The following is a 6221-nucleotide window of genomic DNA, read 5'->3' on the forward strand; positions in this document are numbered from 1 at the left end:
TTATCCATTGAAAACAATTTCAGCAAATTGGTAAAATTTCTTCCTTAAATATTTGGTAGAATTCACCAGTAAATCCATCTGAATCTGTTGTTTTCTGCTTTAGAAGGTTATTAATTACTGATTAAGGTTATTTAATAAATATAGACTATTCAAATTCTTTATTTTTCTTCTATGATTTTTTTGCATATTTCATATTCTGAGGAATTGGTCTATTTCATATAGGTTATCAAATTTGTGAGCATAGAGTTGTTCACAACATTCCTTTATCATACCTTTAAGGTCCCTTCTTTCATTTCTGATAATTATTATTTTGTACTCTTTCTCTTCTCTTGGCCAGTCTGGCTAGAGGTTCATCTATTTTATTGATCTTTTCAAGGAACAGCTTTTCATTTCTTTGATTCTCTTTTGTTTTTCTGTTTTTAGTTTCATTGATTTATTATTGTTTCTTTTCTTCTATGTACTCTGGATTTGCTTTGGTCTTCTTTTCTAGTTTCTCAGGGTGGGAATTTTGATTACTGAGTTAAGATCCTTGTTCTTTTCTAATGTATGCATTTAATGTCATAAATATCCCTCTTAAACATCACTCTCATGGCACCCTCAAAATTTCATTTTCATTTAGTTCCAAATATGTTTTGATTTCTTGTGAGATTTCTTCTTTGACTGGTGTATTGTTCAGAATTAGATGGTTTAATCTTCATGCCTTTTGGAATTTTCCAGTTATCTTTCTGTTATTTCTGACTAGTTTAATTATACTGTGATCTGAGAGTGGACATTGTATGATTTTTAGTCTTTTATATTCTTAAAGGTATATTTTATGGCCCAGAATGTGGCTTATTTGGTAAGAAGTCCAAGGTGGTGAGCTCCGAGGAAAATGTGGTATTCTGCTGTTATTATATGAAGTAATCTATGGATATAAGTTATCCAATTGATTGATGATGGTGTTGGATTTACTTATGCCATCCTGATATTCCACCTGGCTGAATCTGTCCATTTTCCATGAAGGGATGCTAAAGTATTCAGCTATGATACTGGATTCATCTATTTCTCCTTGTAGTTTTCTGAGTTTTTGGCTAATGTATTTTGACATTCTGCTGTTGGGTACATGCATCTTGAAATTTATTTTGTTTTCTTGGAGAACTGACCCTTTTATTATTATGTAGTACTCTTTGTCTCTGAAAATTTTCTTGCTTGCAACTCTGCCCTGCCTGAAATTAATTTGCCCCACTCCTATTTTCTTCTGCTTAGTAATATCATGGTATATTTTCCCCCATATATGTTCTTTAACCTAAATGTGTTTTAATATTTAAAGTGAGTTAGTTTCTTGTATCAAACATCTAGCTTGGTTGTGTTTTTTTTCCATTCACTCTGACAATCTCTGTCTTTTAATTAATATATTTGAATCATTTTGGTGTTCAAAGTAATTATTGATATGGTTGGATTATTAACTACTGTATTTATTATTGTTACATATTTGTTGTCCTTGGTCTTTGTCTCTATTTTTATCTTGTTCTCTAACTCTGCAGTTAATTGAACATTTTATACTATCCCATTTTCTCTCTATTTTAGCCTATCAGTTATATTTCTGCCTTTACTTTTTTTAGGTGGTTCTCTAAAGAACTGCTTTCCCTAAAATTTTGCAATATACAATAACAATTAAGCCGAGTCCACGGTCAAATAACCCCAAATTGTTTCATAGAAAGTATGAATTCCTATAACAAAATAATCCCAACTTCTCCTTTATCTCCCTTGTAATATTGTTACCATTCATTTCACTTAAATGTAAGATACATAAGTATATACACATATACAAGACACATATGTCAGCATACATAATTAAATTCATTGTTATAATTTTGGGTAAACTTTTACCTGTTAGAAGAGTAAATAATAAGAAATATGAGCCAGGCATAGTGGCCCACACCTGTTAATACCAGCAGCTCAGGAGGCTAAGGCAAGATTGCAAGTTCAAAGCCAGCCTCAGTAGTGAGAGTGAGACCCTGTCATAATATATATATATATATATATATATATATATATATATATATATATATATATATATATATGATAAATGGCTGGAGATGTGGCTTAGTGGTTTTTAAGCACCCCTGGGATCCATCTTTTTGGTACAAAAAAATTTTATTTTACCTTCATTTTCTTACTTTCTGTCTGTGGATCTGAGTTCTAACCTATATTATTTTCCTTCTCTAAAAAACAAGGCTGGTTTTACTGGTAAAACATTTTCTAAAGTTTTGTTTGCCCAAGAAAGTATTTCTTTTCAGTTTTTGAAGGATGAATTTGCAGTCTACAGATTTCTAGATTAGAATTTTTTTTCATTCTTTTGCTTTGTTTCTCTCAACACTTTTTTTTTTGAGAAAGAGAGAGAGAGAGAGAGAGAGAGAGAGAGAGAGAGAGAGAGAGAATTTTTAATATTTACTTTTTAGTTTTCAGTGGACACAACATCTTTGTTGGTATGTGGTGCTGAGGATGCAACCCGGCCACACGCATGCCAGGCGAGCGCGCTACCGCTTGAGCCACATCCCCAGCCCACAATACTTTGAAAACGTCACTCCAGTTTCTCCTGACTTGCATGGTTTTGGAGAAGAACATAGTGATAATTTTTATCTTTGTTTTTCTGTAGGTTAGGGGTGTTTTCCCTCTCTGGCTTCTTTCAGTATTTGTCCTTTATCTTCTATATAATCTTCGATCACCTGACTGGTGATCTCTGAGCTTCCTATTTCTGTTTTGGTGTCTGACATTACTTGAGGGAAATTCTCAATCATTGTACCAAATATTTCTTCTTATTTTTTCTTTCTTTGTTCTCCTTTAATATTCCCATGATGCAAATTGTACATATTAAGTAGTTGTCACCAGCATTTGGGTATTCCTTTCTTTATTTTTTAAGTCTTTATTCTCTTTGTTTTTCGGTTTGGGGGTTTCTTTGATATATGCTCAAGCTCAGAGATTCATTTCTCTGCTGTGTTAATTCTACTAATAGGACCATCAAAGGTATTCTTTTTTAAAAAAATATCTTATTGTTTTTTCTTAGTTATACATAACAGTAGAATACACTTTGATAAAATTATACAAGCATCGGATATATCTGACTCTAATTAGGACACCATTCTTGCAGGTGGGCAGATGGTGGTATTCACTTATATATTTTCATATGTGTACATAGGTAAATTATGTTGGATTTATTCTATTTCTTTCCTATTTCTATCACCCCTCCATTCCTTTTATTCTACTTTATCTAGTCTACTGAACTTCTCTTCTTACCCTCCCCATCCTTTCATTGTGGTTTAACTTCCACATATCAGCAAACACATTTGACCTTTGTTTTTCTTGGGGGGGGGATTGGCTTATTTTACTTAGTATGTTATTCTCTAGATCCATCCACTTACTGGCAAATGTTATGAAGTAGTTCTTCTTTCTGGATGAGTAATATTTCATTGTGTATATATACCACAATTTCTTTATCTGTTCATCTGTTGATGGGCATCTAGGTTGATTCCATAGCTTAGCTGTTGTTAATTGAAATGCTATAAACATTGATGTGGTTGTGTCACTGAAGTATGCTGATTTTAAATCCTTTGGATATATCCTAAGGAGTGGGATAACAAGGTCAAATGGTGGTCCATTCCTAGTTTGTTGAGGATTCTTTATTATGCTTTCAGGATTGTACCAATTTGCAGTTCCACCAGCTACATATGAACATTCCCTTTTCCCCACATCCTCACCAATATTTATTGTTACTTATGTTCTTAATAATTTCCATTTATACTGGAGTGAGATGGAATCTCAGTGTAGTTTTAATTCACATTTCTCTAATTTCTAGAAATGTAAAACATTTTTTCATATATTTGTTGATCATTTGTATTTCTTCTTCTGAGAAGGGTCTTTTCAGTTCCTTTGCCCATTTATTGGTTGGAGTATTTGGGACTTTTTTTTTGGTGTTAAAATTTTTGAGTTCTTTGTATATCCTGGAAATTAACATCCTACCTGAGATACAGGTGGCAAATATTTTCTCCAATTTTGTATGTCCTTTCTTCGAACTCTTGATTGTTTCTTTTGCTGTGAAGAAGCTTTTTAGTTTGATGTCATCTCATTTATTGATTTTTTAATTTTATTTCTTGTGCTTTAGGAATCTTGCTCAGGAAGTCAAGTGGGTTTCATCCCAGGGATGCAAGGTTGGTTCAGCATCCCAAAATTAATAAATGTAATATATCACATAAATAGACTTAAAGACAAGAGCCACATGATCATCTCAGTCAATGCAGAAAAAGCATCTGACAAAGTACAGCATCCATTCATGTTTAGAAGACTGGGAAGGCTTTCTCTGTTTCAGTGTTTTTGACCCTAGCATTTATTTTTGGTCCTTTCTTGAATATCTCTCTTATTATATTGCCTATCTGTTGCTGTGTGCTAGTTACTTTGTCCATTCAAGCTCTCAGCAAATTAATTGTAGTTGTTCTAAAATCCTAGTCTGATAATTCCAACATCTCTTTTATGTTTGGTTCTGACCTTTTGGTTTTGACCTTTTTTCAAATTTTTTTTCTTTTTTTTCTTAGTATGCTTTGTAATTTTTCTCGATAGGTAGACATAAGAAATAGGCCTTTAGTGAAGCAGAGAAGGGGAAGTGTTCTATAGTCTGTTTTGGGGCCTCTTTTAGTCAGCTTATCCTTGAACTGTGAACTTCAAAGTGTTTCTCAATCTTTACCCCTTACTGTAGGTAAAACAGATGACTAGAATTGGCTCAAATTGGGTATTTTCCTTTGCTGAGATCTTTTAGCCCTGATAATACCCTGCAGGTTAGGTTCTGGTAAACTCACTTCTCCTGAGGCTGCGCCTTGTTGAAAGAACAGAGAACTCTGGTGCGTTTCAAAATGGTTCTTTTCACACTCCTCCTGCCTGATATCAGAGAGGATTTTTCTCCAGTATTTACTGAGCACCTGGCCATGTCTCTGTGGGTGAAACTCACAAGGATGTGGGGACATCCCATGGCTTGGACCTCCTGAATTTTTAACTCTTGGATTTGCTCATGCAGCCTCCAACGAATTGTCAATTACAGGTCAGGTTTTCCTACTCCAGCAATGGTTCCCGCAGTCCTTTCCACTTCTGAACCTCTTTTCTGGTAAGTTATGGTTGCTGCATTTGCCTGTCTGTCTCTCCAGTCCTGGGAACAGTGTATCATACTGTGTTAGTACCTCACTTATGGACCTTAAAAGAGTCGCTGGTGTTGCTTTGTTCAGCTTTGCAGTTGTTTTTAGGATGAAGTGTTGACTTGCAAGTTTCTTACAGGTGGCTTTGGAAATCAGAAGTCTCAGTGATCATTTTTAACTTCCCCAATAATAAATATGAAATGAGTACAGGGTACCTTCCTTAGTTATTAAATATTATAGAATCAATGAAAATCACTTTAAAGGAAGGATATACCCCATGAATAGAGCTCTAAAAGGTGACTGGAGCTAGGAGGATGGGCAAGATTTAGAGGGAAAAGATGAGCTATCAATATATATTTACTAAGTGATCTTTGTGACGAAAGAGACAAAATTAGTGGGGGAAAAAAGAAAAAATAAGCAAAGACACGAAATATGTCAAGCATACTTAGAAGGGAGAATTCAACTCAATTCAGTAAAAGTAAAAGGAACTGAAGATATGAATTACATTGTTACATTTCTTTGTATTCCTCCCTCTCTTGGGTGAGTAGACGTTTAAATAATTAAAATATAATCAACAATGAATGTTTTGAGTACCTATTAACTCATAAATAAACCACTAGTCATTATAAAGTACTGCATTCAGTAGGTGGTATAAAAATTGTGTATAATATGTTTTCCCACAATATTACAGTTCACAGTATAATTGGTAAATGAAAAATGTAAACACAAAGATATCTAATATCCTAGACATAAGTTCCAAGTACACTGAGCCTTGAAACCTTGAAGCTTTTGCATGTAACTCCATCTAAGTGACCTTTAAAAGAAATGGAGAATAAATATATAGAGAAGAACATTTTGAAAGTCTTCTGGCTATCATTGAGTCCTTCAGATATTCCATGAAATTATGTAAAAACAAAATTTCTTAGCATAATGCATTGTATTTGGGTACTCACAATCTCTCCACTTTCACATGGGTGAGGATTCTCTGTAGCTTAGACAATTTGGTCAACCACTGTAGCTTAAATCTGTTTAGTAGCCAAAAGGAAAATAAGCTAGTGTAAG

This window comes from Urocitellus parryii, chromosome 6, assembly GCF_045843805.1.
Source record: "Urocitellus parryii isolate mUroPar1 chromosome 6, mUroPar1.hap1, whole genome shotgun sequence".
In the NCBI taxonomy this organism is placed as follows: Eukaryota; Metazoa; Chordata; class Mammalia; order Rodentia; family Sciuridae; genus Urocitellus; species Urocitellus parryii.